Below are 12751 nucleotides of genomic sequence, written 5' to 3' on the forward strand. Positions count from 1 at the left end.
CTGTGTATAAAAATTTAGCAAATTTCAATATTCCTCAGACGGACAATTAATTTTTAATTTCCCATGAAGACAAAGTTTAGAATAGAAAACTGTAACATTTTTTTATAATTTGGGAATTATATTACACCTAAATTTTCAAATGTAGCTTATCATCATAAGGATTATGTACCCTTGTGTTGATTCAATGCTAAACATCTGGAAATTTTATAGAAAATCTAGAGCCTTTTTCCTTGTACTTTCATATTTTGCAATTTAATGACTGATAGATTTAGGATTATTGCATGCAGTTCTAGCATTGATTTCCTTAAAAAAAGTTTATTTATGCAGTTAATGGTTAAAACAAATAAAAATTTGAACCAAATCAAGTACACTTTTTATGGTGCGCTCGACTTTAGTGACTCAGCACGAAGTATTTTGGAATTTACAGGTTGGTTAGAACTTTTTGTAAAAAATAAACATTAGCACATCATAGAAAAGCAAGTAAGTAATCTATGTTTCAAATTTTATAACAAAAATCTCTCAGTCTGTATTAAAGGCTGTGGATTTTCTATAAAAATCTTGATTTATTTGCCACAAAGTACTCTTTTTCTATTAAATGCAATGAAACAGTAAAAAATGATGCTTTACATCAAGTTTCCCATTGGTATATGTACAAAATGGCCTATCTCTATTAATTCGTTATATCTGTAGTTTTGATACAATTGAAGTTTGAAAAGTTTGTACAATAATGAGGGCCCTCATGGGGTTTTTGATTATGTGATTACTTGGCCGTTTTTTTAATGATTATTTGATTATTAAGCCAAATATTTCATGATTATTTGATTACCTAGGACTGTATTTTTAGTTTATGATTATTTGATTAGTAAAGATAAGCAAATATTTAATGATTATGTGATTATATTGGCAAAAAAATGGTGATTATGTGATTACTAGGACCCCCCCCCCCCCCCCATGAGGGGCCTCACTAATGGCTACAGAACGGGTCATAAACCTTAAGTTAACAACAAGAAATCGTGAGATATAATCAGGATTTACAATTATCTGTATCAAGGTTAAAGTCAGTGATCATGACCTATTGTATCATCAAAATCGTTACATAATGTTTCACCAGAATTGTCATTTTGCTGTTAAATAAAATTGTATCAAATTACTTTAAACTTCGCCAGTTGTAGTTTTAATAAACGTATTGAAAAAAATTACAAAGTTAGAAAATGCAGACCTGACTTCCGAGCACTTAGTTAGTCCTGCAGATATGTATATATACTCAACCTGAAAATGCATTAGATATTTCCCACTCTATGTTTAACAAGCACCAATTAATTAATATTTAAGAGAGCTTAAATTGTATGTGCATGTAAGCTATATTAAAAAATTTGCAAGGGTTCCGCGGAACCCAGTGTCTCACCTACTTTTGCTGTTAATCACACATTCATCAAAAATGATGAAAAAAATCAATAAAATTATTCCTCTCGATACTATCTTTTGATTGTCAGAAGCTTCTGTCCAAGTTTGGTTAAAATCCAGGCTAGTTTAAGAATCTTAAAAATGTTTTAAAATACTTTAACTGCAGACTGTATGTAATGTTAACTGGAAGAAAAATTAAAAAGTTAAAAAACCTTAACCACAGAGTGAATGTAATATTTCCTGGCAGACAAAACTAAGTCCATTTATAAGTAAAATACGGAAAAAATGGAATTTTATTTTTACAAAATTTACTTCTGGATACTATCTCCTGATCATAAACAAGCTTCTGGCCAAGTTTTGTACATTTCCAGGATAGTTTAAGAAAGTTATTAACATTTTTAAAACTTTTAACCACAGAGTGAATGTAATGTTTCCTGGCAAAAAAACTAAGTCCATTTATAAGTAAAATACGGAAAAAATGGAATTTTATTTTTTACAAAATTTACTTCTGGATACTATCTGATGACTATAAACAAGCTTCTGTCCAAGTTTCGTACAATTCAAGGATAGCTTAAAAAAGTTATTAAAATTTCAAAAACTTTAACCTCAGAGTGAACATTTGTGGACGCCGCCGACGACGACGCCGACGCCGACGGAATGTAGGATCGCTATGTCTCGCTTTATCGACTAAATTCGAAGGCTCGACAAAAAGTATATATAAAAACTGTTTATCATATTTGCTTAAGTTTTGAAATGTCATTATGCGATGTATTATTGATATTGAAAAAAAAGTTCTTAAACTTTACATACAGTAAGTAATCACAAAACAATATTTTATGATTTAAGGTGGTACCTAACACTACAGGGAGATAACTCTGTAATATCAGCTAAATGTTTTAATTACGTTGCGTTTTGAAGGCAATATAAAGCTTCTGAATGATCAAAATTAGTGTTTGTCAAACTGCTATATAACCAGTGTAATTTTTCTGATAAAACGCTTGGTTCAAAATTTTTGAATTTTTTATATTTTTGTAAAAGGGTCACAGTTAATACTTTGTCAAAATTTTATGAAAATTAAACGAGCCAAATTGATTTTAGTGTAAGTGTTGGGTACCACCTTAAAGAGAAAAAAAGTTACTTTTTTTGTTTTATTACTCTATAAAATAAATTTAAAAGTGAAAAAGTGTAATAAATAAAATTAAAAATGTCTTTAAAATGCCGCGATATTTAAAAGTATTTCAAAGAAAACGGAAGTTCATCAACTAAATAGCAGACGGTGTAATAAAATGGTAGACGGTGTAATGTAATGTTGTACGTTTTGCAGACGACTTGTTGTAACATGAGTGACAGACGACACGGAAGTTCTTCAAAAATGGCGGCGGTACAATGGTATAAATACCCGTATGTACATGATATTCGCACACTTCTCTGTCCGATCAGGTAGGGTACATGTATTAAAACACTTTAATAAATCTAATAAATCTAAGGTTTTGAAAACATAACTGTTCTAGTTGTTCATAAAAAGTAAACGTAGCAAATTAAATTTTTTTTCACATCGGATATCATATTCATCATTTTCATTTTAATTCTTTTGATTCAAAGGAAAAAATGAGCCTGCAAAAACTAGAAGTAACATCGATGTCACATTCGGGAATCCACTACTGAGGGCCCTCATGGGGTTTTTGATTATGTGATTACTTGGCCGTTTTTTTAATGATTATTTGATTATTAAGCCAAATATTTCATGATTATTTGATTACCTAGGACTGTATTTTTAGTTTATGATTATTTGATTACTAAAGATAAGCAAATATTTAATGATTATGTGATTATATTGGCAAAAAAGTGGTGATTATGTGATTACTAGGACCCCCCCCCCATGAGGGGCCTCACTACTCTCGGCCGAGTTGAGACGAATGATCGATGTCAATAATTTTCTTTTCAACATATTAACCTATTAATTACAAGTCTCTATCATTCCTCAGCAACGTTCTAAGTGTATATCATAAAGACATTTAATTTATCTTTTCAGCAAAGAATTGTCATTTTTTCAAGATGAATAAGTCTGTACTGTTGATTGTTTTGCCATGTTTGGTTGCCTTGGTAACTGTCAGTGCCCAGTGGGGAGGAGCAGGAGCAGGTTATAACCAGTACTATCAACAACAGTTCGGAGCATATAATGCACAGAACAGACTGTATACTTACGGAAACCAAGCAACTGCACAATTGCAAAGTGCAAAACTCCTCAACTACCGTAAGATTTTAATTCAATCATTGTTTTTTAATATCATTTCCATATGAAAAAAAGTATTATATTTAAAACTAGTCACTTCTTCGCGGAAACGTACAGTTTTCAAACAACCTCACCGATCAAGGTATCCAGATATAAAGGATGCTTTTCAACTTTAAATGCATTTCGATCTTCCACATTTGTCTTAGCGAGCACTGCTGATGAGAAATAAATTTTCTAATTACACTTTTGGTGCATCAAATTATTTACGCTATCGAGACATTTTGCTTAAGTGCCATACAATAATCTATGCATGTTTTCACAAGATTGCATTTACTGGTACATTCGGCTGTATGTTTAGTTTAATATATTTGTATAGACTAGTATATATATATATATATATATTTATAATTTTATGTCTCTTCCCGAAAAATACAAATTGTAAAACTAATTTTATGCTTAATCCGTCTGTAATGGATCATGTTAAAAATATTGGCCCTTTTGTGAAACATTCATTAGAACTTATGAATTTTCTTCCATGCGTTCTTTTTAATAACTTGTTATTTCTTTGCTATATTATATATATAAAAGAAGATGTGGTATGATTGCCAATGAGACAACTATCCACAAGAGAACAAAATGACCAAATTAACAACTATAGGTCACCGTACGGCCTTGTTTTTTATTATATTTTTTGGCAAAAACTTATTATATATAATCTTTATTTGTCATATAAGTAACATTATACTTGTGACATAAACAAAAGTAACAGCAACAATAAAATAACTGAGTTAAACACACACATATCTATATATATACAAGTAAAAGTAACTAAGAGTCCCCTGTCCTCAGCTCTAAAGACTGTTTTATAAAGGAACCTGTTTAGTAACATGTGGTATGAGTTTCAGAGACAACTCGCCATTCAAGTCACAATTTATAAAAGTAAACCATTATAGGTCAAATTACGGTCTTTAACACGGAGCCTTGGCTTGTAATTATTTGAAATCTGCCTGGCAGATTAGATCACATCTAATAAGTTGATAATTTTTCTATTGTAATATCTTATTATATTGTTCTCTGTTGTTTATTGTGTGTCACAATGTAAATATGTTTGTGTTGCTATAGCATGTAACTACTGCTTTGCAAATAAAGAATTCATTCATTCATTCATTCATAAACAGCTCCAAACAATGACTAGTGTAAACCCATTTAAACGGGAAAACCAACGGTCTAATCTATATAAAAAACGAGAAACGAGAAACACTTGTGAACCACATCAACGAACGATAACTACTGAATATCTGATTCCTGACTTAGGTTTACTACATAACCAGTATAATAACAAAAACACATATAACATTAAATTAAAAATTAAAAATTCAAATCATTCAGATATTCTGTTTTTTTTTTCTTTACAGTATTTGGTTTCCTTCTTCTTCTTGACATCACCAACGCCACCGGAAATACTAACGGACAAACAACACTATTTGGTTAAAGGTAAGATACTGAAACTCAATCTTGCAACATTTTATTTTATCAAATAATGTAAAATTTTATTGACACACGAGGAACATTTTGACTTTCAAAATATCATGTTTATATCATATTCTACTATATTTGTTTTCGTTGTATGAAAATGTCGCGAGAATGGACCGTTACTTTGTGAACTAGCACTTTAAAACCCTCACTTATCGTGTCTTTCAGTAACACAACAGGGTTAATATGTTTATCATATTAACATGATCTTGTAATAAGATTGTGATATTTGCAACTGGACGTAAACTAATAGTCATTAATTTTATGATCATCACCATCATAAAGCTGCGATAACAGTATATGTCAGCGGCGGATTTAAGGGGGGGGGGGCATGGGGCCCGGCCCCCCTTTTTGGGAAATAATTGGTTGCTTATATAGGGAATCATTGAAGTGTGACTTGAGCGGGCCCCATCTTAGGTCAGTCAGTGGGCCCCCACTTATGAAAATTTCTGGATCCGCCACTGTATGTGGTTAACTGTAAACATGTTTGTCATCTTCAAGTAACCACGTCCGTTCTCTTAATTTACAGAATTTACATAACTTCGATCAGTTTTATTCTTTTATCGGTTCGCTTATTGCAGTGGTATACTAACCAATCGGAATTAAACGGAAAATTTACAACTTTATATTGCATGGCTTCTTTTCAACTTGGCTAATATCGCAGCAAGTACTCGATACGCATTAGCAGACACTAAATCCCTTTATACATACTCAGTTGACAGGTATTCTTCCAAACTGTCACCGGAGAGGCTGGCACTTCTCAACTGAAGACGCGTGTTGATCTTGTATGGAGCAGGATACATATTCATCCTTATTATACATTGAATATTCTACTGATCGTTAAGCACTCACTTTAACCCATCAGTCAAATATATAAGTTGTCATTCAAAAAAACGTTGAAGTATTCTTTTTATATATATTTTATACTTATTCTCTTCTATTTACAGAATACTAGAAATACGGCTGTGATGTATCATTGTACTCCTGGAGTGTGACATTTCAAATAGCGGTCACTGCATCAAATCACATTGTTGAAATAAAAAAAAATTATGATACTTTATTTTAGTATTTATTTATATTTTATTAAAAATGAAAAAAAACCTGGTATATTTCAAAGACTAAAAAATAGTTGAAGACATCTTATAATAGCAAAACACATAGGCCATTTAACGAGATACTAATAAAGAGTTGCTACTAACAAGGAATCTGTTAAAAAAGAGTTCCATGTTGTAAAGTTGAAATCATCCGGGCGGGCCTTCGTACATTTTTCGGACTCCATCAAGAGTTAGTTGACCTTTATGGAATATCTGTTTCACAGATGACGACAGATATCAGTCTATGGAAGAAGCGAATCGATAAAAACTTTTCTTATATCACATAGCGATATTGTCTAATAACAATTGTAAATATGCAGACATTCCATGCGGAAAATGTTGTTTTCGACAACGAAAAATTAAGAAAATACTTTCTTGAAAACTTATTGTTCAAATATAAACAACAATTGAGTCTAAATATAAGTATATATAAAATATAAGTTAGTTAGAAGCAAACGTTCATGTCCGTGTAAAATTTAAAGTGTTGTGTTTTCTTATATACATCAATATACAAATGCTATGTAATTCTAATATCAATGCGATACTTTTAAAATGTCATAGCGGTGTTTTTGTTACATCAATACTAGTATACTGACTGGCTTTAAAAACGCAACACTCATTTTGTAGATTTTTTTCACCAAATAATGTTTGCTCCTCGAAAAACTACTATTCATGCTCATCATATGTCTTTCCCTTTCGAAAAATAAACATCTGACTTACCTGTGGTTATTGAACATACCAGATTTTTTTTAGATCGCACGAAATTTCAGAAAGAGAAATTTCGAGCCAATAAAAGATTTTTTCCGTTTTTTTTCATTGTGAAACAGTTCGTTCAATCCTTGGACACACTTTAATCATTTAAAAAGTGTTGCATCTCCATATTGCCAAAACTCAGGAATGAAAAGCTGAATCAACTCATTAGAATTCTGCAAACAGGAAAACGTGAACGTGCTCCAACACAAAATATTGACGTCAGAAACTCGTCTTACTGTCCTTCCGACAACGGAGATACCGGTAGACCGGATTTGTTGAAGACCATCAAAGACTAGATCAACATGTAGTGACAATGCAGCGTCAATAGAAGTTGATTAGACAACGTCATTTGTGAGACAGATCTACGGCCGCAACGTCAACTGTTAACCAAATTGATCAATGAAATTTTGCACAGATTAATGCCATAAATGTTTCCCATTAACTGAACTGGCAAAGAATCGACTGCAGAAAAACATTTAGAGCCTTAAAGTTTAAACCGCATAATTGACAAAACACATTGTAATGGGTGGAACAACGGCAAAATCAGAAGTTGCAAAACAGAAACCAAAACGTGCCGAACAGAAATGGTTGACCTTTCTGACAATCATTTTGGCATTTGTTACAGGCCGTCATTGCTTTTAACGGTGACACGTTCATTGGTAAGGGGAAAACCAGGGTTTCAGTGTATACCACAATATTTGAACATCGAAAATGACGTAATCAATTCAACTTTCGAACTGCATTTTTTTTCAAACATTTAAGTAATGACAGAACTTTCTATTCATAAGTTTGTTTACAAAAAAATGCATACTAGTAATTAAAAATGAAAATTGAAAAGAATAATCTAGTGTTGCGTTTCTAAAGCCGGTCAGTATACTTATTAGTATTAATATTTGACTGTTGTACCCATATTTTGACAATTTTACCTATTATGTCTGTTTTGTTCACGCATCGTTGTAAATATGACGGAATTTTATGAAACTGTCATACACGTGAGAGGTTTAGCGCTATAAAACCGCGTTCAATCCAACATTTTCAAAATTTGAAAATGCCAGTACTGATGGGTGCTCAATCTTTTGTTAAGTGCAATATGAACTAGGACGCTTCTAAAGCTTTAACGGTAACGACAGTAATGATGGTACACGAACGATTATGTCAATAAAAATAACAAATTAACAGCACTGGACGATCTAAATGTATAAATATAGAAAAGATATATACACATTTCTAACGTCAACAGACATTTACATCTTATTTATTTGTTTTCTAAACATATTTTTTTAGTATTCATTAAAAAAATGAATTAATAACAAGTGATACGGATTTTTATTTTGCACTAAGAAATGTACGCGTATTTATACGATCGGTTACTAGTCAAAAACGAAAGTCAAATCTCTGTGACAACAATACATCGGAATGCCCTCACGGTCATCTTGATGTAAAAGAGCGTCCACTCGGGGAGCTGATTGTGTTCATAGAGATATCGATTTACCAACGGGAAAAGTCTTTGATATCCAAAAAGAACTGTTTTCCTTCTCAATATTTTTTTCTATGTTAATAATAATTACATTTTCTGTTTGACAAGATTTTTGATCTTCGTTGTATCTGAAGTTGTTCAATTTATAGTCTGAGGCTACTCAGTTGGTATCTTCAAAGTTCAGGTCATCAGCGTTTGTACATTTTAATTTGTTTGGAATATTTATTTTACCATTTGAATATTCAGTGTAATTTGGAGCTGTATTGGATTGGATTGTTTGAATGAATGTTTTTTTTTTCTTTTAAGTAATGATATTTTTTGTCTATTTTGATATTACACATGTGGATAGGCTATAGCCGTGTGACCTCCAGCCGTTTTCAAAAGGGTGGTTCCAAACCCAGGATAAAAGGGGGGGGGGGTGGTACCACACATATAACCCCATTCAAATGCATTGATCGGCCTAAAAAGGGGGGTTTCCAACCACCGGAACCCCCCTTCCTGGATCCGCCACTGGACCTATATTAGAATCTAATAGGTCGGTAGAATATTTACAACCGCATTTAAATTGCGCCATTGCATCATCACTTGAAAACAATATATAAGAAATTTTAGTGATATTGATCCTAAAAGATTAAACCGGTCATGAACTAAGTTTGTGAATTATGTTTGCGGTTTTCTTGACATACATTATGACGTGTCATCGTATTCATTTTATATTAGAAAACTATAGCAGTTATATTAGAAACGTATCGCATTCATAAATGTTTGATATTAAAAACACATCGCTATGATATAAGACAAACATCGCATTGATATAATAGAATATAGCAGAATCTTTGACTTATAGGTAATTTTGGCATAGCAAACAATTGAATTCATCTCAATTACATTCCACTGAATTTGCTACATGATATTTATTGAATGTGTACATCTACAAATAATAAATCGTGCATTTATGTTTCATTCATTCAACAATTCAATGTTCTCGTTCGGTTAAATACACCTTGCTTGTTATTACATAAAATAATTCATGAAAATCATACAGCAGACGTATGTCGTGTTAAATGTCACCCTGTTTTAAGAAAAGAGTCATTACTTTATACCAAGAAATCTGCCTTTCTTCGTACAAATGCTAACATTCGTCTGAAATTTCCCGCAATGCAACTCGTTGATATAAGACAATATCGCTCGTTGATATAAGAAAAGTTTATATCGATTCGCTTCTTCCATAGACTGGATATGTCCACAATCCCTTCCTGTTTTCCTTAACCCGAATATTGTCAGTCGTTATATTCCGCTTATCTCAGTCTAATCTCCGATTGCTACTTTAGCCTCGATAGGCTATAGGCCGCTAGAGGGCGCAGAATTGTTCGAGTTATGTTTTTTCTTGGATCTGACCTTTTAAAATATACTCATCCTCGAATTTGTACTTAAATAAGCAACACGACGGGTGACAAATGTTGAGCAGGATCTGCTTACCCTTCCGGAGTACCTGAGATCAATCTCGGTTTTGCAGGGGTTCATATTGCTTTGTCTTCAGTTTTTTATGATGTGTTTTGTAGACTTTAGCTATTTGTCTTTTTTAAGAACCCCATCAAAACCAGGAGTAATATTATGTGCTCTGGAAGGGTAAGCAGATTATGTTCCACATTTTGAATCCATCGTGTTAAACTATTGAATACACATTTTGCAGTAAAACACATTTCCTTAATATCCATAAAATATATATTTGCTACTAGACGTTAAGCAATCACCAAAACAGAAATGATCAATTAATTATAATCTATAAACTATAAGTGTAGAAGTCGGAAACGGTAAAACAGTTTTCCGAGTGCAGAATTTAATGGCAGTTAAATAAGACACATTTTCACCAGTAATGCTGGATTTCATAGTTGTCATTACAATTATAAAAAAAATAAGGTTGAACACACTTCAAGGTGCAAGCAACTCAACAGCAAAAGTCCGACTTGGTTTTCTAGATTTATTTTAATAAAGCCTGGCATATATATAGAAACGAAATAACCAAAAGGTCTAGAACCTAAAATTAAATACCAAAATCCATCTATTAAAGTTTAAGTAAACGGAAAATTCCTGAATGATATGCTATAAATCATGTCACAACCGTAACAATAACTACTGAGGCTAATACCTTTAATATTTTGGAGACTATGAAGTCAAACAGCCGCAGTATCGCCTTCAGTTTAGAAAAATGAAATTCAAAATGTACTCAATTAACTTTACATATTTGATGCGTCCGAAGTTCTTGTCTTAGTTTCCCTTCACTGGGAACGCTAAAACAAAAAGACAAAAAACTTTGAAAGCCACGGTTATAAAACAAACTTGTATAATTTACGAGCTACCTGACTATAAAGGAGCCTTAAAGAATAACCAAATACATTAATGGTTAACTTTTACTGAGGACGTTGAAACCCTATAATAGTTTGTTTTTGTAATTCTATCTTGATCAAGGCTATGAAGTAAATCATGCCACTATCGATACAAGTGCTTCATGATTGAGCTGAAACCTCCAACGACTAACATTCAACCAGCAACGTTGTCGTCCCAATACTTAAGTATAAATTTGGTACGCTTTTCGGATCTAACATTTTGATCCAGTATTTACATTTTGATAAAAAATTTCATATAGACTATGTTTTACCTGATTAAATCAAATATGTAATAAAAAAATATACCTTCATGTGCTACTTTTTGAGTAGAATGAGGTCGAAATTTTGTTTATTTACTCAAAATTTGGATTTGTTGTCGTATTTTCACTTTCGAAAGAAAGACATAACTTTTTTGTGTTAAAAGATAAACACAAATTGTTTATTGTTAAATAATTTGTAATTTCTGTATTTTATAACTATCCTAAAAATTTATTTATCTTTTATTCAGAAATAACTCATATTAATCAAATGTTCATGAATGTAGAAAAAAAAAATCATTTTTGCTGTATATTTATGAAATCTAAAAAATTGCACTATTTACGTTTTCATGAAAGACAATAACAATCAAAACCAATGAGCAAACAAAGACTCATAAAATCAAAAAGATATTTACGTCAACAGTTGTAAAAAATAAATAAGAAACAACACGAACTCCACTAAAAACCGGAAGTGAAATCAGGTGCTCCGGAAGGGTAAGCATTTCCTGCACCCGTCTTGTTATTTCTTTGTTCAGTTCGGTAAGGATGGGAGGTTAATATTATGACTGAGGAAGAATATCAGATATGATTTCTGACACATTTTTGTCACAATGGCCAATCAGCTCATGATGGCGATCGTAAAATTTCTTGAGTGATGACCTTAATTTGATTGATTCATAGCCCTGTCTTATCAACTTTTGAGATTTATTTCAGGAGTATTCATCGTTCAACAAAATTAACGTTCTTTAGGCTAGCTCTAGAGTAACGTATCAGTTGAGACACATATACTTCATATGGTGGTGCTGCTGGGATGTTGCTACACAGAAATGGAAAGTTGATTATAGGAAAATTAAAATCTTCGCGTTTGTCATAAATTTTGGTATTTCGAGAAGAAGGTCTAAACATGAAGCAGATTTGAATTGGCACAATCACTTGCGTAATCAAATCATTGGCGGATCCAAAGGGGGGAGGGGGGGTTCCGGGGGTTGGAACCCCCCTTTTTTGTTGGTCGATCAATGCATTTGAATGGGGACATATAGTTGGAACCCCCCTTTGTCCTGGGTTGGGAACCCCCTTTTTTAAGATGGCTGGATCTGCCACTGAATATAAGTGCAAATCAAATGGCATTTTAAAAAAAGAGGGGTCCATGAACTCGTTTTCAAGTTAAATACGTTTGAATGATAATAGATCATAATAGTCAGTCGAAAACATAATTGTTTCCCGATAAGTCATAGTTTGACGTCGCGAAATAACAATTTACGTTAGCAACGTCATTACCTCCCCTGTAACTGTATCGTATGCCCTTAACAAATGATATATATTTACACCAATTAAATATGTTTTAGTAATCACAACACGAATTTACTTATATTTAATGAATGTGTTCCATTCGTCACAACTCGGGCGATTCCGTACCTTCACTGGAGAGTTGCGGATTCACCCCGAGATTTGACAATTGGCGGTGTTCATGCAATTTGTTGCTCGATATTTGTATACTATATAATTTTACTCACTTTTTTATGAGCACTCACGATGTCGTCGTAAATTCAAGTAAAAACGGTTAACAGAATAAACAAAAGCACACAAGATTATTTTATTTTCACTTAATGTAC

The 12751-nt window shown here is 32.4% G+C and overlaps 1 long non-coding RNA gene across 1 annotated transcript; it reads left to right on the forward strand.

Moving 5' to 3' along the window:
• Positions 1 to 2733: 2733 nt before the first annotated feature.
• LOC139498413 (uncharacterized) lies at positions 2734 to 6230 on the forward strand. The gene is made up of 4 exons (XR_011657931.1): positions 2734 to 2844; positions 3437 to 3658; positions 5053 to 5131; positions 6118 to 6230. It is a non-coding gene; the product is annotated as an uncharacterized lncRNA (long non-coding RNA).
• The last annotated feature ends 6521 nt before the right edge of the window (positions 6231 to 12751 follow it).

Source organism: Mytilus edulis, chromosome 12 (assembly GCF_963676685.1).
Source record: "Mytilus edulis chromosome 12, xbMytEdul2.2, whole genome shotgun sequence".
Classification (NCBI taxonomy): Eukaryota; Metazoa; Mollusca; class Bivalvia; order Mytilida; family Mytilidae; genus Mytilus; species Mytilus edulis.